This window comes from Meleagris gallopavo, chromosome 3 (assembly GCF_905368555.1).
Source record: "Meleagris gallopavo chromosome 3, MGAL_WU_HG_1.1, whole genome shotgun sequence".
Taxonomy (NCBI): Eukaryota; Metazoa; Chordata; class Aves; order Galliformes; family Phasianidae; genus Meleagris; species Meleagris gallopavo.
In genome coordinates, this window is record NC_139406.1 from 16,076,334 (window position 1) to 16,100,360 (window position 24,027).

At 41.3% G+C, this 24,027-nt stretch overlaps 1 protein-coding gene across 4 annotated transcripts in view; it reads right to left on the reverse strand.

Moving 5' to 3' along the window:
- The window catches only part of CDH6 (cadherin 6), a 112,938-nt gene that overhangs the window by 81,514 nt on the left and 7,397 nt on the right, over nt 1-24,027 (reverse strand). The window contains exons 1-2 of one of the 4 annotated variants that reach the window (XM_085220357.1): nt 20,545-20,769; nt 15,212-15,297 (exon numbers count right to left, since the gene is read on the reverse strand). The exons of 1 other annotated variant lie outside the window; for it this stretch is intronic. The gene's annotated coding sequence lies outside the window, so the exon portion shown is untranslated. Of the gene's footprint in view, nt 1-9,285; nt 9,652-15,211; nt 15,298-20,544; nt 20,770-24,027 lie in introns of those variants that run through there. 2 more of the 4 variants (XM_085220355.1, XM_085220358.1) reach the window with 2 other exon arrangements.

The following is a 24,027-nucleotide window of genomic DNA, read 5'->3' on the forward strand; positions in this document are numbered from 1 at the left end:
TTGGAACAGTATCTTAAAGAAACCTAAAAAGGTGTTGTTTTCAACGTACATTGTAACGATCTTCCTTATGATCCTGTAATGATCCCATCTTCCTTAAACCTTTCTGAATGATGAGCAAAGTTCTAAGCTTGGCTACATGTGTAAGTGCTTGAGGCTCCTTGTGACCTTAAAAATACACCCATGTGTAAGTATTTACAAGACTGGGCTCATCTCTGCTAACTGGAGTTCATCGAAGCAATTTTTAACTTAGCTTTTTTTCTCTTTTTTGCACTCATAACTATTCTTTGTCATACCCTGATGTCTTCCTCTCGCTATTATTAAAAAACAAAAATAAGCAGGAAGTTTAGTTGTAATTCAGTGTGAATATTTTTCCAAACTCCAGAGAAGACTTGCCTTGAACTAGCACTTGCATCTCATTGTTCAAGAGACAGCTTTCAAGCACTCCTCCATTTGTGGTCCGAGCCTGGTGCAAAGCAGTGCTCAGTGCTTTCTGCCTGCCTCGCATGGAACCAAGCTCAGTCTGCACCCATCTGGGCACGGCTGCAGGGCTGAGCAATGTGATGCAGAGAGCCTCCAGCCCTCCCTGCTGTGGCCCTGACACTGAGCTGCACCAGCAGCTTGCCTAATTCATCCTGCTGACAGGCAGCATTCACCAGCCTGCAGGTGGAATGGGGCTGGTACGGCTCTGGTGGGATGCAGTGCTACACAGGTACCAGCAAGTGCTGGGGTCTGCAGAGTGGTGTCAGCCCACCTTGTAAGGATGTTCTCATCACCTCAAAAGGGAAATCAGCAGCACTGCTATCAAACAGTGCCTGGGAGAGACATCCGCTCTTTAAACGGGTTGTGTCAGATGAAAGGAATTGAAGCACAAAAATCCAGTACTTCCCTTTTTCCTAATATAATCAGTATTTTTAGGCAATTTATCTGTTTATTAACAGGAAGGTTTTAAAACATTTTGCTTGAACTGACATTCTTTAATAATTATATTCACACTGCTGAATATGCAGTCACACCAGCAAAAGCTTCATTGTAAAGGAATATACAGATTCAATCTGTTTCTTTTTGTATATTTTTTCTAACTTGGTCATGTTTTTTTTCCCCATTCATAATTATTTTTTGTTTGCTTCTCATATTTCTTCTTAAATGTGTTTTTTTTTTTTCTCCTTGCACTGTTGTTCCACTTGAAAACACCAGGATTAGCATGCAGATGTTTTTTTGATCAGTTTTTTTTAATCATTCCCATTTTCCACAGCTTATTTTGATAGCTAGGGATTTTTGTTTGTTTGCTTTGTTTGATTTGTTTGGTTGTTTCCAACCTCATCTTGTTGGTATTTTTTTTTTCTGATAAATACTTTACTCGTGTCTTCTAAGTGTAAACACCTTCTGTTTGCTATTGTTTCCTTAAGACAGCATTTCAGAAAATATTTCTCCTAGTTAAATATACTACGGGCTATGCTAACCTATGCCAATAATCTTGTATCTTCTATATTTTTAGTGTTTTACTAACCATAAAAGCTTAGGTCAGATATATGATTTCAGGAAGGTTTTGCCAAAACTAAAACAAGATTTTAAGCATGTCAATGTGTTGTAAAATTGTATTGCAATACCTCTAAAAATGGCTTCCAGAATTCTGTGATCTTACTATCCATAGAGCAGGTACTGGAAAGCAAGAAATGAACAATTCATTTTTTGTGATTTCTTTGAAAAGAATAATCCCCTCTCTCTTTAAATAGGCACCAATGGGGATTTCGGCTGTCTTGTAATCTGCAGGATAAGTTTGATGATGGTTGAATTACAGTTAAGCTGAGAGGGGAATAGATGCTCACAGCTTAGCCTGGGAAAACTGCCACCAAATACCACATATGTGATGACCAGCAGGGTGAACAGAGAAGCCATGGAAGAGGCAAAATCTGCGGTCACCAACTTTGTATTATAAACATGGAAGAAGTTCAGCGGTGTCCTCTTCTCTTGCATTAGAACAAATAATCAGTGGCTGTTACAGGGCTGCTATTTCACTATACTTTTTTAATGTCAGGAAGCTAAAGTTGGGATGGGTGTTACTCTATAACCCTGAACATTGCCAGAAACTAGGATTCCCACCATTACTGTTTAATAGCTACATATTTTTTCACAAACTTCTGTGCCTGAAGGTGGAGAGGGAAGCTGGTCTGTACCCCACTCCTTACAAGGAAAAGCAGCCTAAGATCACTTCAGCCAAAATTACCTTCAATGATGTGTGCTGGGCAAGCTCAGAAATGCCATGACCTTTAGTTGTATGGGAGTCTGGCCAAATCAACAGAATGTGCTGCTCATTTCCAAAGTTCATTTAATGTCTAAAACTTTGTTCGTTAATAGCTTCCTCTCTCATCCTGAATGACCCAGTCTTTGCCTGGTGGGCAGTGCTGTTTTACAGAGAACAGCAACTGTGTCCTGGCAGCCCTGGGAGCAGCTCTGTGGCAGTACCATGGAGTGCAGGGAGACCTCAGTTCAGAGGGCACAAGTACAGCCTACACAATTAATTTGCCTATTAAGGAACTTTTGCCACCACCATGCATTGGACTTGATTCCTGGAAAAGAGGTATTGGCTGAAGTTAATAAGCAATGAGATGCTGAAATAAATTATCCCTACAAGTTTTTCTACAAATAAGTAAATGGAAAAGTCCAGAGATTTTGCTTTTGCCTTTTCTTTATCTCTAGAGGTCTCATAAAAAATGGATTTTCTTTGAGTAATTTTTCGAGACAAAGTATCTTTTCCCCTACAAGAGAAAGCAGGAGATTATCTCTTACCTGTAGCTATAATCAGGATAATATTACAAATCTGTTTTTCCCCTACAATCCTATTTCTTTTTTTGCTAAAGTAATTAATTTCTTGTGGCATCACATACTTCAAGAGCAAAACACAAAATGATGGTGCTACAGCAGAGCAGAAAGAGGGGATTTTTTTTTCTTTCTTGTTCTGCAATATTCATCTAAAAATGCTTTAGGGCTTAGTCATCTTTCTTTAAACCTGTGGCAGTTAATAAGTGCTTTGCCAGCCCTCTGTGTCTGGTCATGAACAGACAAAGGGAAAAGGTCCTGTCGCCCTGCAGCCCCTTTGTACCGTTATAGCTGAAGCAAAGGCAATATGGTCAAGGTGTAAACCTCTCCCAAAGAAAACCAACTGATATTCATGCAGAAGTCTAGATGGATGCTGTCTCCAGTGAGGGACTTGGATGTATGAGGATATAGAGGAATTATCCTAAAGCTGCTTCCTCCTAGTGGGAAATGTAGCAATTTCCCACCCTACCACAGCCATTTATTACAGTAAGAACACAATTTAGCATCCCTCTGAACCATTATTACCATGCATATTTTAATTAGTTCCCTCTTGTAAAACACTTGGGAAGAAAGGAACAGTGCAAATGCTAAATGTTACAATCATTATCATTCACTTTTAGCCAATACATTTCTGTTTTATTTAGCTGTTTTTGACCAAGAAGTCAATGTGCCTTTGGCCAGATCGTACTCAGATGAGCCAGTGGAGATTTCAGGAACAGAGAGATGGGGACCTGAAGCCTTCCTTGATCTGTAAAGCTGAGAGGTAAGTTTGCTTGTACTGTAATAAGTTACAAGTTGATAACAAAGTAGTAAATTATTGCAGTTAAATTAAACTTATTGTCAATTCCATGTCTAAATAAATCATGAGTTGGACTGACTTGAAAATAACTAAGATGATTGTTCTTTTATCTTTTCCTCCTTGTTAGAGGTAAGGTTTTCAAGGCTTTCTTTATATCCAAAAGCTAGAAATTTTACTTTTTTTTTTTTAAGTGAAAATTAAAATCCCTGTATAATAACATATTTCTCTTAACAAGTCAGAGATTTAAAGAAAATGAAAGCTAAGAGTGGACTATAGGAATGGTGTATACAAGGGTTTCAGAAATGAAACAAATACCATCAAAAATTATAGGGGTCTGATTCATTGCTACCATTCATACATCAGATGAGAAAAAATTCATTAAAATCTACAGGTGAGATATCAACCTCCCAAACTCATGTAGTCCATTGAAAATTCTGCCAGGATCCTCAGCGGAAAGGAAAGAGCAACAATCCTGTGCAAATAAGAGTAAACGTAAGCCCTGTCATTTGACCAGACTGAAAACTAGAACATATCCCCATCTGCTATAAATGTCATGGTTTTGCTTTGATTTTTTTTTTCCTTGCTGATTTGGCTGTCTGGTGAAATGAAACTTCAAGGCTGAATTTCAGGTCTAACTTAGACTTCATTGGAAAAAAAAGATCTCTGCATGATCTGAACAGTTATATTCATTTTAGATGCATAAACATCTATTTATAAGAGGGTAAAATCCATTTACTTTATTCTATTTATGGATATGTGTCACATGGTCTGTTTGCAAGCTTATGCTTCTATTAAGGTGCCTAAATACTTACAGAATTTGTAGATCCCAATGTGTAGCTCTGCAAGTTCCTAAATAAGTTATGATTGACTTCATGAAGTAACTTGTCCACTGTAACTGAGCAAATGATCTGTTCCACCATGAAAAGACCATAAAAACTAGTGATACAATACTCTTTATTGGAAAAAAAAAAAAATTGAACTCAGCACAAGTAAGAATTATTTATGAAAGGCATGATACTGCTACCAAAGCTTAAATTAACCAATTCTTTTTTAGAAATTGTTCTTTAATGGGTAGTTGTAGAACTGAAGGTACCTTTGGTTCCCTCTCTCTGTTCCCCCTTCATGGTAGGTGATATCACAAATCAATGTTTTAATTTTCAACACATGGCTTGAATACATTAGGTATATTGCTGTAGATCTTTCACTGCAAACTAGAGTGTGAGAAAAGTTTATTCCACCCTCAGATAAGAGACTGCCCTGTCTGTACTTCTCTGCAGATATGAGAAAACAAAGGCTATGACCTCTTTGAGTAACTCAATATATTGTACAAAGATACAGAGGTTCACCTAACCCTACTTTGCTTGCTTCCATTGCAAGTCAGCTACTCTGGGATGAACATTTTGTTTTTCTCAGTCCCTTTACTGATGCAGTCCTTCTACAGTGTAGACATTTGATAGTTGTGGAAGCCAAAGACCTTTACGTATCCACAGAACAGATAAACAACAGCAATGAAAGTTTCTCCACCTTGAGTTTTGCAGGGGCTGTGCCAGTGTGCAGGCTAGCAGCAATAGATTCCATACCACTTCTGCTACTGGTTCATGGGTGCCACAGTGCCACTGAAAGTCTCAAGAGACGATGCTATTACTACAACCCCTACTATTTATTTTTTATATATGAAAGGGAATGAAAATACTTGTTTTGCTTACACAGTCCTCTGAAGAGCCATTAGGTGGTACTGATGCTGCTTTTGACTACTGGCATCTGTTCTAGCTGAGGTTTGAGTAAGGGGCCTTGAAGGTAGAAGGCTTTCAAAACCTGTCTGCTTGCCAGTCCCCTGAGGTATCCTATCTATGCTGATATCAACATACTGAAAGATGTGTGATGCCAGCCAGCCAGGTGCAGAGTGATAGTTTACCAAATGAGACAAGTACGTGAGCATGAAGTAAAGATGCAGAATTTCTATTGCAAGGTCTTATAAACACTCTTACTGAATTATGTTTTTGAAATAATGTTTGTGAAAAGCTTTTGGAGAGTGTTCTGTGCTGTTCCCTCATAGCCCTCCTCCAGAGGCATTTAGCAATCCACAGCATTGCGGAGAAAAGATAAATGCTGTATGTCTTTCTTTTTGAAAAAAGACAGAACTTTAAAGGCTGTTAAAAGCAGATATAATCATATCATGTATAATTGTACTTAATGTAGTTTTCTCCATAAGTGTTACTCTACATTTCTTCCTTTTACAGTTTTTCTTTTAAGGGCCAGTGGCATGCATGGCACCACAAGTGAGGCTGCTGCATGTAACCTATCCTGAGCAGAAGTCAGGTCAAAATGCCAACTCTAGTATTTTGTTGTTGTTGTTTGCATGTCTGATAAAGGAAAAATCCCACAACCAACCAAAGTGTCCCTTCTGGTGTGAGCTGCTCCTACATCCTTTTCCTTCTTTGCTCAGAGTTTTTAAAGAGTTCATTTTTATGGGACTTACGAGTTCAGCCTCCTATTTTTGGCACATCATCCAGACTTCTGACTTTGCAAGGAAAGGGTTTGATCTTATAAAGAGTACTGATATTAGAGGGTATGTGAGTTGTGCCCAGATCCAAATATTCAGGAGTGCTGAAGGCTTGTAGTTTCTAGGTATACACCCTGTTCTCTGCAGCAAGCATCAACCAGAAGGCTGTCTCTGTGAAAATGTTCTCCCTACCCTTGGCATCCTTTTAGTTGGCCAGAAGCCATGCATAGTCCAAGTGCTCCAAAGCATCCACTGCTTTGCTGTCACAGGGGCTAGTTCATCAGATGGTAAAGGTGATGACAGCTCTTTAAAGTTACTCAAGGTACACATGGATTTACTCCAATTAAGGACCTGGCCCAGATTCTTATTTTGTTTTGTTTTTTGTTTTAATGCATTAGCAGATGGCAAATATGCACTGAACGTGGCCAAACTACTGGTTTTTGAGAGCAATGACTGCATGCTATGCTAGTTTGAGGCTTTATGTTTATGCAAGCTAACATGGAGGGACACATTTCAGAGTTGGACAAAGCAGCAGAAAGACTCAAGCTGCAAAGTGCAGAGCTGGATATCAGTAACCCATTTAAAGCTGGGGTGTGGATGCAGGGGTGGTTGTGTGCTCATTCTGAAGAAATTCAGAAAACAAGGTAGGAGGAGATGTTAAGAGATCTGCTTCATACATTTCTCTCATTCATTCATGTCAAGATGAAGTCACTAGCACAACGTAATTTCAGTTCAGTATCCAAACACATTCAGTACGTGAAGGTATTTGACTTCATGGATTGGATTCAGGCCAGCTGACATTCCACCACAGTCTGATATTCACATATTTTCCTGGAAATTATGTCCGCATGATCAAATTTAAGTGCACTGGTGTGTGGTGGAACTTGATTAGTAATCAGCATTTAATGGTAGAGGTTTAGAGATGTATACGAAACAAATTTCCACAGGTTTTTTTCCATTTCCCAATTGTTTTGACACAAACACTGTCTGTATCTGTAAACTGTGCCGTGCTATTGCTGTGATGTAGAACAAAGTCAACATTTCCCACAAAACTTAGTTATTGCAGAAAGTAACCCAGAATAACCATAAAGTTTCTATTGACTGAAGTTGGGCAGTTTACTGTCTAGTTCAGACTGTGCAGCAATAGAATAGAAATAAAATACAGTTTTGAAAAATTTGAAGAATCACAGTTAACAAAACATATCAGCATAGGGCTTTTTTCTTTTTTAATGGTAACAGTTCTATCTATGAATACAGTGGAAAGATATGGGAAAACAGGGCAAAATTTATCCTAAAGACCACTAAGACACATAGTACAGCCTCCCCTGACCTTTAGTAGTGTCTTGTGAATGCTCTGTACAACTCTGTTTATTCTGTAGTTCTTTCTCTTTCCTTCAACCAAGAATTGTGATATCCTCATCTTGCACCTAATGTTATTTCTCAAGATAATATATTTTTGTGCATTACTTATCTTGCTTTTTTTCATTTAATTCATTTAAGTGAACCAAGAAGTCATCTTTGTGAGTGAAAAATCACACTGACATCACCTGAAAATTCTGTACACAGAAGACTTTAAAAATCATTCTAGTTACTACAGACTGAATCATAGTATACCAGACGTTCATCTATTTTTTAATAAGTATGCTTTAATTGAAGGAAAGCATATTTGATGTGTTTAATTTACACATCTATTACAGGGTAGAGCTTACTTAGCCACTCTGTTTTAGTATAATTTGCTGCAAAGTTAGCCATATTTTGGTCAAATACTCTTACACTCAAGACTGATTTCTCTGAACATATTTTTCAGCTGGGACTCTATTAGGTTAGAGCATTGCTTTATGCAATCAGGACCTGTAGGCACTAATGTAAAACCGATAAATAATAATATGTTGTTGTAGAATAGTTTGGATAAATAATTAATCCCACAGATTAAGTATGAACTATTTGCTCATGCTGTTGTGTCATTGGCCTCAGAAGTCCCATGACATTGCTTCTGTTCTCTGGCTGTATGGCTGAGGATTTTTCAGTGGGAGAGAGGAGGCGAGCTGACTGCTTTCAGTTCCTGGGCATGTCTGCTTTTGATAATGTATTTATGCATTTTCTTCTGATTTCTTGGACCAGTTTTTCAGCTCCTGCTTATCATAACAGCTCACTGGAAGTCAAAGGAATAAGATTTGTTTTCCTCTTTTGACTGAGAATTTGACTAGCTAAAATCTCAACCAGTACTGAAGAATAAGATAGAAACCTTGAGTGTTGCTAATCCTGAATCTAAGGGACTTATTCCTCACAGATACTGCTTAGTCCCTGATTCAGCACAATCTTTTAAGCTTTTGCTTATATCCCACCGACAGTAATGGCCCACAAGCACACACCAAATGTTGAGTGCCATGAAAAAACATTACGATTGAAATACTCAGAGTTCTTCTAACAGTAGTTGCTTGAAATATGAATACAGCCCTACAATGGAAATTTAGTACATCATGTCCTAAAAAGTCATGCATCTGAGAAATCTTCCTCTGATTGTGTTGCTCATTTTTTGCCTTGAAGAACCAGCAGTTTTCAGATGATGGCTCTAGTATTTTAAAACTTAAAGCCCTTGAGTCCAAGACAAAAAGTAAGCTACTGATTAAAAGAAAAGCCATGGAGATGTTGAGAGTTTAGATAAAGAAATGAAAATGCTTAAATATCAGTATTTCTTTTCAGGCTTCTAATGTCTTACTGATGAAGAAAGCTCAAGAGGACAAAAATCCCATCTTCCTTGCTGTGAACCAGTAGAGCTCACAGCCCCTTGTTGACAGTCTTTTCCCTTAGCTCCACAGGCTATAACCACCCTATTCAAGCCTTGATGAAATGAGTGTTAAGTCCACTGAAAAGTACTAGAAATGGAAATAAACAGAGGGGGGGGGGAAAAAAAAAAAAAAAGATATGCCATACAATTTCCTGAAGCAACTGAACTTGGAGAAGAGAAAGGCAAGGGGAACATTAGGTCAATTTGAAAATAGAAAGATAACAGAACATATATTGTTGTTATTTTCTATTTGAAAATAGCCTTGCCTGCAGCAGAATAAGTTCTACTCTTCCCCACTAAGGTGTATGTGTTTGTCTTGCTTTTGTACTAATGCAAGTGAGCAAAGTTTGGCCAGCAATGTTAATGGTATCTACTCACCTTTCCTTCTACCTGCTAGCATCCTAGCAAAAAGCAGCATATAGCTTCCCAGCATATAGCATCAGGATCACCTTCTGTCTTCCCTTCTAGCAGGGGGTGCCCAGCAATAACCTAATAAGCAGGACAGGGAGGCTCATTGAAAAATATCACTGAGACAGATGTGACTAGTTGCACAGAGTAAATGTCAAGAAAGAAATTCCTCTCTGGAAAAGCAAGCCTCCGGCATGTGTATCTGGATTTCACCCTCTAAAATAACATTAGCTGGACAACATTTAGCTCCTACGTTTGCAGATCTCAGCCTGACTCTGCCAAGTGCTGATTCCAATCCATCCCAATGGCACTAAAAAGCAACTGAGCACAACGAGAGACAATATCCATCATTTTGCAGGATCAGACCTATCACATGATACAAGAGGCCAGCTTTTCCTCTGACACATACAAAGGGACGAAGTACTCAGAGTTCAATAAAACAAACTGGTGCCAGTATGTTCACATAAGCAATTTTTCTGAAGCAGCAATAGTAATAATAAAAATAATCAACAATGAAAATATAAACCTGAGTATGGTTTCTCTTAGATGCAAATTAAGATTTAAATATAAAAATGATAGGCTTGTGCTAATCCTTCTTTGGAAGTCATAAATTGTTAATCAGACCCTAGGCAGTGTTGTTTAATACCAACTTTAATAAAATAGCTGCCTGAAGCAGAAAGACAGTTGGGATCCTGACTCCAAAACTTTGGTAGCCTCATCCACATTTTTGTAGCCTGAGGCTCTTACACTACCATTGATACTAACTCCTTTGAAATATGCTCATTTTTTAGGCTGCTAAATTATTAAACACCTTATTAGTAGAAAGATTAGATGGAAGAAAAGTCATCTCTGTATGACGGAAAATGGATTGGAAGAGGAAGAAGAAGTTGAGGGAATATTTACATAAAAGATACAGCTCTGTTGTTGATATACAGAGGTAATCCATAATCCATAATTCATTTAAGAAATGAACCCATCAAATGACATCACAATGCATGACAAATTGCTGCTGTTGAGCTATCCTATGATAAATTACATAAAATCATTCTTGTCAGAGTAAAACTTGTTTGCGAAAGCAATGTCACTAAAAGGTTATTTTCCCCGTTGTTCCATTGGATCTGTCTATCACATGCAATGTTTTGCATTTCCATCACACGCCTTCACAGGGAGGGGTCATGAAAGTTTCTTGTACAGGGTAACTACAAAGCTTACCAAATTAAAACTGTTCTGAAAATTGCAAGAAAGAGGAAAGGCAGAAGAAGGAGAAACATTCCTTCTTTATCCCTTATTGATACATGTCAGTAAGATGAGCAGATATTTTGACAAAAATAAAAGGAAAAATCAGTTATTTCCTTAAGTGAAATGCCTTTTCCTTGTATGTCCAGAGCAGTTTGTTAGCATGCTAATTGTTTAGTTTAATATGCAATACAGAGCACACTTGCTACTTTGAAGTGCTTATTCATGATGTCATGGATATTAGTGTATATTTCTTAATTACACAACAGGACAATCTTTTCCCCCTCCAACCTACCCTTTCTGTGGCTCTGATTGGTTTCTTTAACTAGCCAGAATAATCATTTTGCCACACAGAAGAAGATAAGGAAAAAAATTGTAAACAATTTTAAAAGCCATTTTAATTTAATAACAAATTGGGAGCTGTACTTTGTGTTAAATTAGCACTGCAAGCCTCATATCAATTCAAAGCAAGGTTCCTTGTTCGTTACTGCTTAATTAATCAGCCCTGTTTCCATCTAAATGAAAAGTTTTCTCTCTCTCACTATCATCTCTAATATCTCATTTCAGGCAGCACATCAAGCTAATCTTGCTTACATTAGCAACTTATTTCTAATGGCTCAGCTCAGTTATTTACAATAATTCATCCTATCCCAACTTGCAGATTAATTCTGCTTGATCTCTGCTCCATTCAGTCAGTCCAAGTCCATGGTACACCAGTAGGTGCAGAGCAAGCTCATCCACCCCCATGACAAAGCATGTGAGGACAGAAACCTATTTCTAACACAATGATGTCTACTGAACTTTTGGCTTCCTCATGTGTCTTGTCTTCCCAGAGGCAATGTGCAAAGAGCTGGGCAAAGGATCGTTTTGTTATAAAACAACAGATGAGCATGAAACAGTCCAATAGAAAAAGAAATATGTAAGGGACAGAGAAAATACGAAGTTGGGTGGTGCCTGAAAACATGTCCCCATCACCCTTACACAGCATCCTATAAATAAAGCTGGAATCAACATGATTCCTGCACTATCATCAGTGGTGTATATAAAACAGCAAACTTTCTACCATGCCACCTTCAAAGGAAATGAAGAACTTTAAGCAATGGCTGGCCGAGCATCTCCTCTATGTGCTCACCTCGCCATTCACAGAGCTGAAAACCGCTTGCCATAATATTCGACATTCTGTCACTGCCATAGCCAAGTAGATGAAGTCTGAGACTTAACAAAACACCCCCATTATTTGGGATTGTGCTGACCTGGCTCAAGACAACTACTTACTGAAGCTGTGATCTCTGGTAGCCATCCAGCCTATGTGCTCACCGTTCCAGGTTTGGCCTCCAGAAGGAAGATTTCCATGAGCCTGCCCAGGTCAGGGGGGCTGCTGGAATCTCCCTCACTCATCAGGCAGCATCACTGCCACAGCAGCTCTGTTCCCTGTGACCCGGAGCCATGGAGAAGTAACAGATACTGGCTGGGGCAAGGACTCGAAACTGAATCTGCATCTGAAGGCCTGCACCACGTGAAGGCAGGTTTTGATGCCAGTTTGGCCAAAGATAAATACCTCTGTAATAAACACAAAATATGCTTAATTAAACAAGCCATTTCAAGTGGACAAAAGCTGTCCTCAAGTAACCCCAGTATTTACTTTCACTCCTTCAAGATTCAGGATGGTATTTCAACAGGAAGGAAGAACGTGCAGTATATCTTAACCTAGATTTGTGACAACCAGCTTCTGACCTCACATTTACCAGCCTGGTTGAAATTACAACCTGTTGCTAAGGAAAACTCTATCATACCTTAAAGTAACTGTGCTATCAAATAGCTTTGAGATATCTGACAAATGGATTGCAGGAGATTAATGAGGAGCAGTTTTAGAAATTCTGTAAAAGACAGCTTAAAATGCTAAAATATGATAATACATTTCATTTAATAACAATATAAACTCTATGTTGAGAAAAGAAGGAGCCTCTTTTTTTTTTTTTTTTTTTTTTTTTTTTTTTTTCTTTTTAAGGGGAAGACAAATCCTTTCTACAGATCAGAGTGCACTGTCCTGTTTCTGATGGGAAACACTGCTCTGAAAAGCACTGAATTTCAAAAACTGCTTGAGATTAGGTTGTCTGTGGAATTGTGCTGATGGCTGTAAATATTAATAAATAAGATACAGTGGGCCAGCACTTTCCCCTCAGATTAGCATGCACTGCTTTTATCATGAGAACAGACCTGAAGACATAAACACTCGAAGAAATGGTTTGAGCTAAGAGTTGCCCTTAGAGGTGCAGCACTCCTGCGATGTTTTGGCTTCCCTGCACTGCATCCCCCTGCAAGTGCTTCCAGCCACTGGTGGAAGCAGAGGCACAGCGGGGAATGCAGCTCCATGCTGTGCAAAGGAGCCAGGACTCCATTATACTAAAGAGGATTCAAAGGGAAATTATGACCATTCCTTACTTGGTTGTTTCCATCCCTACTTTTCTTAGTCTACTGCTTAGAAACACCAAATATACAAATTTTTGGAGATCACTGTTTGGTCAGCTCAGAATTAGCTATAAACACTGCATTATAAGATCCTGACATTCTGATCCAGGAAAGCACTTAAGTATCAAAACAGTCTTGTGGACTTTGGTGCAGTCTATTTCTCTGTTTAAAAGTAAACATCTTTAACAACTTTCTGCTCTGGGACCAGGTATGATTAAGCAGAGAGAGAGGAGAACACTGCTTTGTTTATAGCAGAAATAACTTGGCAATTATCAGCAGTGAGAAGGGAAATACAGTAGCAAGACATTCATATTGTTTAGACTTAAATGGAGTTTAGATGAAATACAGAGTTTTATAAAACTGGTTGGCACAGCATGGATCGCTTAAAGGGATGTGGCTGGTGAACTTAAAAGTTGCTTCTGCATCTTTTTCCCTTTCAGCAGTGACAGCTAAATTGAGCACCAATTTCACAAAAGGAATTTGCTCCCTGAAAGGGATTCTAGCTCTCTATATTCCTGCTCTGTGATCTCCCAGAGCACTTTTCGTACTGTGAAAATGAGGAAATGGGCTCTCTTGCATCCTTACCGCAGTCACTCAGTTTGTGAGGCCAGCTCTAAAAACATTAGAGCACAGTGGTTTGGACTTGGACCTAGACCCACCATATAATTTGCAAATTCAATGCAATGTTGGAGTTTTTTTTCTTAATGTTTTCCTAGTTCTCTTTCTTTCTTTACACCAGAATTGATATCCATGACAGGGGTATGGTGTATGCCATATCCTTACTCAAGAAACTTTTCTTTGGCTCACCTTTGTAGCTATGCACTAGGAATACTGCTTCTTAGATGTTTACAAAGCAGGGGTGCTTTGAAATGGATTCCTGCAGGGTTGGAGGTGAACAAGAGTGTGGAGAGTGACCTCTGGCTGCCCCAAGCCACGGGCAGCAGTATGCAGAACTAGCAACCTTTTTTGAGACTTCTTTATCCCCTTTTCTCCTGCAGGCAAAAGTATGTGGAAATGGACAAGGCAGGGAACTGTGAAGAATCTCCATGGCTGCTTCAACCAGGCCAACACTGAGAGGAAGGTCATCTCCACCTTGCTTAGGGACAGCTCAGATTACTGTCCCCTGAGAATGAAATATTGAGTCTTAGCCTGGACTGCTATGGATCTATCCAGCCTCTCTCCTCCCCTCCACACAGAACATGACTGAACAAACAGGCAAAAGGCATCCAGAAAGTCCTTTGGGAGGGGACTGTCAAAGCAGCTGCAAGGAGTCCTTGAGAAGAATAATTGTCTTCTGGATGAAAAAAGAAGACCCAAATCTGATTTTTTTCCATCCATTCTTTGATCAGCTCCAACAACTGGAGCGAGCAGTAGAGATGCAGGAGGCTTGGCTGCAAGCAGTCCATGCTGTAGGTCCTAGTTCAGCATCCCTGCTGTGCTGCCAACTCCCTGTGCGACCTTGGGCAAGTCGCACATCTCCACTGTGATCTGCTTCACCCCCTCTGCAAAACAAGGCAAAACACAGAGGCCAGCTTCACTGGGGTCTGCATGGTGAAGAAATATTTTAGAAATGATGGAATACTTAACAGATTTTGAATGAACACCCCACGCAGATCAATGATATCTTGTCTCTTATGTGAAGCAAGACCACCAAATGTCCACGCAGCATCTCACAATGATTGATATTTTTGTGACATGATACTAGGAGCTATTTCACTTCCTTTTTATCTGTGAAGATGCTTTTGTCAAATAATGATTGCCAGACTAATGACACCCTAAAGTTACAAACCACAAGGCACTCAAAGATAATTAATTCAGCAAGGAAACTGTTTTCACCTGAATGCTTAGGGCAAAACGTAAAGCAACTGTGCTTTTAATTGTTATTTTTGTTAATGCAGTAGAACTAGGAGAAAGAGGGAAGAGGACATGTGGATTTTCTTTTAAGTAAAAAGGCTTTCCCTTGGCAAGAGCATCAATGCCAAGACCAGTCCTCATGCTCCGTGTTGCCAGCACCCAGCAGGGACACACAGACACATGTGGTTCTCCTACCACCAGACCAACCCATATGCACAACAGACTTGGAGTCCCGCCACCTTCAAGAACCCAACACAGGGTTATTACTAGAGTCTAGTCCCACTAAAACAGAGCTAGATGCTAACAATTGTGTTGATAAAGCAGTCTTTGTACTTACTGGAATGACTGGCTGACAATGGAGATGCAGCAGTTAGGGAAAAAGTGGATCTGCCTCACACCCAGGTGAACACGTACCTGCAGTACCTGGAGAAATTTGACTCATGTTTAATTTCAGTGCTAATTTCCAATTCCTGCTGACCCTTCTCCTGGGTGCTCCTGCTCTAGTTCTGCCATTAGACACAGAAGTGGGAATGCTGGAAAGAAACACTACCTATTATCTCTCAGGCAACTGTAAACATTACAGCAAGATAATAGAATTAGTTTAACTGAGAGGAATTAAGGTACCCAGATAGCACAGGACCGATGCCATTCATAAAGTGATCTCTGTGTACTGCGGTATGTCATTAGAAAAGAGCTGTGGGGATACGATGGATATTTATGTTGCAAATCAAATCTAATAGTAATATTCTGACTATAACAAAGCACTTTTTGAATATACAGATATATGCATATCCTGGAAAGGCAGGCTAATCAATCCATAAAATATCTGCCCACAATGCCAGAATGAAGCCATGACTGAGCAGGTTACTTAAAACGCTGCAAGGCTGGCACCGTTCCTGAATGCGACCAGATGGAAATGTATATGTTCTGTGTTGTGTGCTTGGCATATGGGACAGCATGAGGAGAGTGTCCTGGGGCTAGGTGTGAAGAAAGATGGAGCAATACCAGGGTGAGGGTGGATGTTTCAGCACAGTTTCAGGTGCTTTGGCACTATCATAGTGAAGCAATCACTGCATTGCTTCCAGCTTCTTTTTAGATCTCCAGCCCTGTAACCCAGGGAGGACACCACTCAAAAGAGTCCTGAACTACGTTTATCCTAATTTCTTCAGGGAATGTTCCTGTTAACAAACAAAAGCATAAATACAAATCTCCACAATATTTGTTTGGGCCTTTCAATGCCAAGCAAACAGCCAGGAAAATAAATACAGCCAGAGAAGATGTTGGCAGCCAGCCACACCTGGATTAAGTACAGGGGATGGTCATGGGTGCAAGGTGAGACAGCGCTGCCTGTTCTGGGGAGGGGAAGGTATTGGTGAGTGATCAGGATCAGGACACACAGCAGTGCCTGTAGAAGCTCAGGAACTCAATGCTAGATGGACCCCTGGCAGGTATTAGACAGTCCTTCGGGGAGGATGAGAGAAGCTCTTGGGGTGGAATGTGCCACAAGAAGAACCCAAATGGATGTGAAGAGGAGCACTCAAAAAAACCCAAAACAAAACAAACAAACAAACAAAAAAAACAACGAAAAACCCAAACTTAGAAAATGCTTTTATACAGCATTTCTTCCATCTAGCTCTCCTGCAGCATCACTCGCAATACAAACAAAGAGGATGACTTTTTCAGTCACTTCCCTGCTTAGTGTAAGACTGCTGGTGTTTTGCATTTATTATGTATTCTTCAAGGGTGTCTTTAAACCTCAAACAGGGACTAATAATCTGCCCTGTACCTTTTGTTAAGCAAATAAAGGCAGATAGCAGCTGAGTTTAATTACACAAAACATCCCTTCTATGTCTCCTCTTTCTCCATCCCGAATGAAGCAAGCTGAGATGCCATAAGATCTTTCTCCTCAGAGTGCCTAATTTCTCCAGACCCCTTGGAAGGGCTGCCATGACTAAGCAAGCAGCAGAACAAACCAGCTGCTGCCTTTTTTTTCTTTTCTTTTTTTTTTTAAATCTCCACTGATGCACATTTAGGCATTTATACTGCAACTTGAACCCTGCACTGAGTCTGCAGAAGTGATTGGGTTCAGCAGCATGCAGAACTTCATGCGCAGGATGGGGGGCTCACTTCAAAGGTTTCTGTTGGAGAGGACCTGAATTTGGCCCAAATGGCATTGAGGATAATGACATTTGTCTGCCTTATTTCTGAGCATTGGGAACCAAAGTAATTACTTAGGGAAAAAAAAAAAAAAAAGAGAAGAAAAGAAAAGAAAAAAGAAGCACCCCTCCCCCCCCCAATGACTCAAAGCCTTCAAAGAAAGCAGCACAGTGCGTGCAGCTTGCAGTATCTTGAAAGGGTTAATTAAGAAGTCTCCCTGACACTCAGCTCCCAGCACAGGGCCCCTCCGCGGCACTTCCCGCACGGGCACGATAATCAAAAGATACTGAAAACCAATTCTGCTTTATTCTGGTGTAATTGCAACAGAGCCACCAGAGGAATTGCAACCATTACGCAGGATGAGGCACCATCGCGGTGGGGCCTGCTGCTTCCAGCAGATTCTACCCACTCATTTTTATAGATTTCAGCTACCTTTCATTTTGGTAATTAGCCAGCATTTCCAAGGAGATCCAATAAGCAATTTCCTCCTCATCTTGAGCCATAATGCTACAAGATCACACTAGCAACTAAGCATAGCTTAAAAGTAGTCAACAAAGGGCAGAAGGCACAGTAAAAAGTTAAGCAGGAGACTGTTCCCACCATATAACCATGGATAAATGTCAATGCCCTCTACATCTGCATGACTACTGCAGAGAGCACAGGCATCCATTGGAAAACCCAACAGCGATTCCTTCCAAACCCCCAAATATTGCAGAGATCTGCTAACAACAAGTAGATTGGTACGCTGCAATCTTCAGTCAAAGCAAAATTTCTGGAGCAGATGTGAGGGGAGAGAGTGCTCGGGGAGGGTCCTGCCCAGGAACCCAGCGTGCCTTGGGCAGCACACTGAGCACAGCAGTGCAGGCAGGACTGCAGCCGGGGAGCACAGCCAGAACTTCTATCAAGTTTATAGCAGTTTCAAGATCTTCAGCAGAAAGGAGGAAAAAAACACAACATTTTTTTAATGCATGTGTTTTGCTTTCAAGGAAGTCTCTCAACTAAATATTTTTGAAACAGCAGATGGCAAAACGCAAACTTTCCGAAAGGAGAAGATGCCTTGAGCGGCAGGTTACCGCCTGCATGGGAATGCTATGCAAGGGAGGGAGAGAGCAAAGAGCCAGAAGTTATAATACATATTTCTGTCTGAACAACTTGGCTGGAAAATGACGACCACAGCTACATATAGCTGGCATGGCGATATGTAGGAGCTTTGAATTGGTGTGAAAGCTAAAATACCTACAGAGACTAATAAGTCCCCATGGGGACCCCAGTTTGCTAGGTCCTTGGATGGCTGCAAAGGATAATTGCAGACAACTACAACAGGACTGAATCAATGCCACTTTCCCTGGGAAAAATAAATAAATAAAGGAGCATTGCTGCCTCTGATTATGCTGCTCTGAAAAGACCGGCTGCCTGCCTCCTCCACCTCCCCCACCTCAAAAGTTAACTGCTAGCCACTAGAAATATGTCCAGAAAGATTATAATGCAGCTGAAAGCCAGAAGCACATGAGATTATATATTTACCGGTGCTGTGTCAGATAACATCTGAAAAGAGAAAAGAGCAGAGGAAAAAGGGATTCAGCCCTGCAGTCTTTATTAGCATGTTTGGGCTGTTTAAAGGAGCTATCCAATTGTGCTGTTGCTGCCAGGCCTCAAAAACTGTATATATCCATGGTAAAGGAATCTACAGAAGCCTCCAAGCTCTACCCGACTCTCTTGTGACATGCAAACTTATTGCCTTCAAGTAAGAATTAGAAAGAAAGAAACAAATAGGGATGCACCATTACCCATAGCATTATATTGCTCAAGAACAGATGTTAATCAATTTTATGGAATGCTTTAAGTAATATGCAAGCACTTTTGCACAGAACTGACTGCATAATAGAGATTTCAGCCCAGCAAATACATGAGATAAGCCTTTATCTTGACAGGGAGAGTTATGTCTATTTTGATTAAAACCAAAGAGGTCTGCGCACTTAAGCAGTTTTATTCCCTTGGAATTACGTTATTTCCAGGGCGCTATTACACATGGGTACAATGACAAAAGGAAATGAAAATAACCTTGCTCTCATTGTACTGCCCTCCTTGTGCATGTATCTATGCACGCAAACCATGAAGTACACGTGTGGATGCATGTACTACTCTTGCCAAGTCCTGGACTAACAGCAATAGCCATCCAATCCTCTCTATTCCAGCTGTGCTTGAAGAGCTGTCACTTTGGAGAAAGGACTGACCTTATACTAGGTGAGTAAATTCTGCTACATAATCTCCCCATGCAGTGCTATCAAAACTTTAAATTCTCATGTCATACAGAAGTGCAAGGAAAAAGATGCCCCATCCTCTTGATTTGTACAAAAGTAACCTCGGTGCCGGGAGTAATTTTGGTCATTAAACTTCTTGATCCTTGAATGTCATCAGGAGTTATTTAGGTGACCATCCATTTGCACTTACAAAGTACTGCATTTAACTCTCCATAAAATATGGATTTTATTGCAGCAGTGACAAGACTTTTCTCCCTAGCCACTGACCTCTACCACTATTGCTTATCTCTTGACTCAACCTTCTGCATAAGAATACATATATAGTCTATATCCCGTGTATCGGTTTGCATGCACATGCATGTAGGTGATACATGTGAGTATATAAATAGTTCAATCTATCTGACATACAAAGTATGCTACCAGCTCCTTAGAAACATTGACAACAACCAAATTCAACACTTTTCCCCCCCCCCCTGCAATTATCCAACTTTTCTTCTGCAAAATGCCTGCACGCCTACCCCCTTTCTTCCCCCACCTCCACCACTCCCCAACCTCTTCCTTCCCCAGATGAAGCCTTTCACATTTACCAATCCCTGCAGTATCCCCAGGTCCCCCCCCTTTGCCCCTTCTTTGCGCCGGGGGAGCGCTCGTCTCAGCGCTGTTCCGCATCCAGCTCTGCACTTTGCCTTTTGCTTGTGATCTGAAGGGCTTTGCCCTGTATCCATTTCACTGAGACTAGGCAGCGCCAAGAAGCCAACACAGTGGTTTTTTTTTTTTTTTTAAAAACAAATGAAAAAGAAAAAAAAAAGAAAGAAAAAGAAAACAACCTTGGCTCTTATCATGCTTCTTCTTTTCCATCATCATCATCATTCTTGTTATTATTATCAATACTTTTCTAACCACAAGCGACCCCTCCACCCGCCTTCACCTCCTCCCTCGCCCCCAGCGCTTGCTGTCCATCACAGCCCTCAGCCCAGCGCCGCATCCTTTCCCCGACTCAGCGCACGCGAGCGCGGCTCCCGCAGCCCCCGGGGGACGAAACCCGGCGCAGCCGCGGAGCCCCCGCCAGACAGCCGCCAACTTTGCGAAAGAAGTGATGGATACCCCTCATCCCCCACCCAATAGCATTTCCAATGAGCGCAGTAATAATAATAATAATACATTAATTAAAAGGAAAAAAAGAAGAAAGGGACAGGCGGCCGCCTGGTGACGACCGAAGCTCGGTGCCCGGTGCGCGCAGCCCGGTTCTTACCGGCTCGCAGGGCCGAGCTGGGATGGGTGGCGGCGGCTCCCGGCCCCTGCTGCCCGCTCTCAGCCTCCCCGCCGCTCACTGGGGCTGCCGCTCGACCGGCAGCACTTTTTAACTCCCGCATGCAGGCAGCCCGAGCCGAGGGGGCTCTCTATCTGATTGGTTTCCATTCAGTGCTTCTGATTAATAAAAAAAAAAAAAAAAAAAAAAAAAAAAAAGAGAGAGGGAGAGGGAGAGGGAGGGGGAGGGAAAAAAAAAAAAAAAGCCAAACTCCTCCCTCGCTGCCTGCCTCCCCGGTAGGCGCACACTCGCACACACTCACACCCAGCCGCGCACACGCACTCCGGGCGATGCGGCTGCGGAGCCGCTGGAGCTGCCGCACCGGGGCCGGGAGGTGCGCAGCGGGCAGGCAGCGGTGTGCGAGCAATGTGGTCGGGGCTGTGCCGCCGATTCCCCCGTCCACCCGAGGGCTGCTCCGTGCGTGAGGTGGTGGCTTCGTAGTGAGAGTGAAAAGCAGAATGGAATGGGGGCGGGGAGGTAAGAAGGAGAGAGAGGCGCACCGCACTTCGCTTGTTCGCGTCGTGCGGTTTCTCATCCCGGGAGCCGCTCCTAAGTCCTTCTGCTGGCAGCGGAGATGCTCGCCTGCTCTTTTCCCACTCTTGCTGGGAACTTCCCGGACTTGATGAATCAAGGATGGCAGTGAATTATTAATGGAGACGCACCTCGCGGAGGTGATCGCACGTGGCGGTCTCTATGTGAATGGGAAGTACGGGGGGAGAGCTGCCCGGTGCCTCCTTCGCTGGGGGCCCCCATCCCGAGCTGCGCGCGTTCTTGCAGAAAGTGGAGATCTCGGCTCCTCCGAGGGACTGTGCAGCCCCTCTGCGCACACGCACCCCCAGCCCTCGGCAAGGCTTTAGGTGTTTTAATCTGAAGATAAAATGGCAAAAAGGAAATCGCCTACCAATTTAGTATTTACCTGAGAAGAGTCCGCTGCAGCTGAGCTGCACAGCGTCCCCTTAAGATTCGTGGCCAGTGTTGCAGGAAGCGCAGCTCTGCTGTTTTCCCCTCACCATTTCTCCACAGCCTTAGGTTTGACCTTTATGATGTGCTTTTTTCCCTCGCTACTTAATCGTAAGCCTTCATTTCCCCCTCTTCTTTTTCCCACCCCCTTACCCAGCTCTCACAATTGCTGCTTGCTGAATATCTTAAGGATGGCTCTGTGCTGGCTCTCAGCCACCTTTGTGTCCTCCCCTTCCTGGACCATCTCAAGGCTTTCAGTGTAATTTAAGTACACCGAGCACCAGAAGTTCAGGTAACTGTCTTTCTGCTTGCACTGTAATTCCTGTGGTGCTGCAGCACCATCTCCACAGCACAGCTGTTATCCCTGACTCTGGGTCCGGGCTCCTTAAGGCAGCCTCCAAGCTATTCCCTACAGTAGCTCTGTTGACAGAGTCCTTCCTCAGCACAAAATCAGACTTGTAAGGGCTCTGCATGATGCCTACAAAAGCCAAAGCTGTGTGAAGAGGCTGGATTCTGCCTTCTGTATTCTTAGGGACTCAACTTATGCCACTTGGTAGCCCTGCACTTCTCCAGATGTTTCCGTCTTTCCATACAGCTGGTTAATTTCAGCACACAGATCATTCTGAACTGTGTGCTCTTCTTTGAACTTCCTCTAGTTCCCTCATTATGATTTTTTTGGCATTGATGGCTCGGGAGCTCGGTGAGCATTTGCAGACTATTCCCAGGAGTCCCTCGTGGATACAGTCCTTCTCTCCCTCATGACAGACCACATTTGCAGGCTCCCTTTTTCCCTGCCATATTGCATTGTCAACATTTGATTCAGTGTCCACTCTGACTCTGAGGTCTCCTTGGGCATTATTCATTCCTGGATGTGTCTCATTATAGTTAGCCTTAATAAGGCTGCTTTAGGCTTTTATTTTCTTTTTGTTCTTTCTCTCAGAACAGGACTATTTATATCCTATTTGGACTTCTGTATTTTTTTCAAGAAGGAAAGATTAATACAGGGTCTGTTGTATTCTCCAAAGTGTGTACTGGTTTTGTTGTTATTGTTGGTTTTTTAAATACATCTTCTCATTAATGATATGAATTTGTGGGTGACCGTTTTATATCTATAGCTGTGTGAAGAAGACTTGTTTTCATTTTTGAGAGACATTGTCAAGGTGACGCCCTCCCTCTTCGACCCTCCTCTGTTGACAGCTGTAATGATATTAGAATTCCCAGACCAGATCAGGCCATTAGCCCATGAAATGTCCAGTAGCTGACACATTAGCTGAGAGCAATGCTCAACTTGGCTTATGAAAATTAATCAAAATCAGCAGTGGCTGAAATGTACTGTCCTGTCATGAAGTAGAGAATTTAAGAAGATTGAAAGGAGAACTGAATGTTTATGAGTGTAACAAAGAGCGGTTAGAGTTGTTACACTTAATACATATGAATAAAGCTCTGGAAACTAGATAAAACCTTTTTTTTTCCAGCTCCTGAACCAGTCTAATAATTGAAAATCAGAGTACATACTCAATGTAAAACATGCAATTTCAAACCTATCTTGTTTGTGGCTGTTTGTGAAGCAACTATTCCTGCCCTTGTATAGACACAACTTTGAGTTAGCCAGAATGAAGATCCAAAGTGGCAACTTCTGCCTCAACAGTCTCTATGGTATGACCAAACACTACAGGTTGTGGCCAAAATATCCACGAATCTCAGCCATCAGAACAAAAAATCAAAATGCAGCATGATCTAGGAGCATAATGTTTTTGTCTAGGCTATTCCACAGAAATCATGCTTTCAAAAAGAGAAGATTTCTTTGTAGGCTTTAAGGACTAAGAAGAAACTTCCTGAAGCTGATGAAAAGCCACCTACAGTTCATGAGCAACTGCAGTATCTATGAAACAATCTGAATGTATCACTTTGTCAATTCTCACATGAATCAGACACTTCAGAATTTTCACAGCCCTTTTTATTTTCAAAAAATGTGTAGGAATCTTTTTTGACTTTGCAAAGGAGAAACCTCAGTCTAACAGAACTTCTCACTATTTTCAGATGTTTGGTTGTTGGTTCTAGGAAAAAAAAAAATAATCCCCTCCAAAATAGAGGTACAATATCATTGCACTGCAAGAGAAGGGGAGAAAATTGTGTTAACTTGGTAAGCAATCAGCTGATGTTAAAAATTTTGAGATAGAATAAACTATTAACTTGGTATCACGTCATTACTGGTGCTATACATGGTCACCATGAAAATCTTTAAAAATCTACATTTTAACACTTTTGACCTTTTGTGTTAATGAGTTCCACAGGTAAACCATATGGTGCATAGCTGTGTCCTTTTCTGTTTGTTCATTTTACGTTCACAGCTTTTTAATTTCAGAGTCTTAAATTAAGGATCAAGAAGATAATGAGCTCCTGGATAGCCTAAACCATATATTTTTTTCATTTATTCTCAGTTTTTTTCCCACCCAAGATTGAATG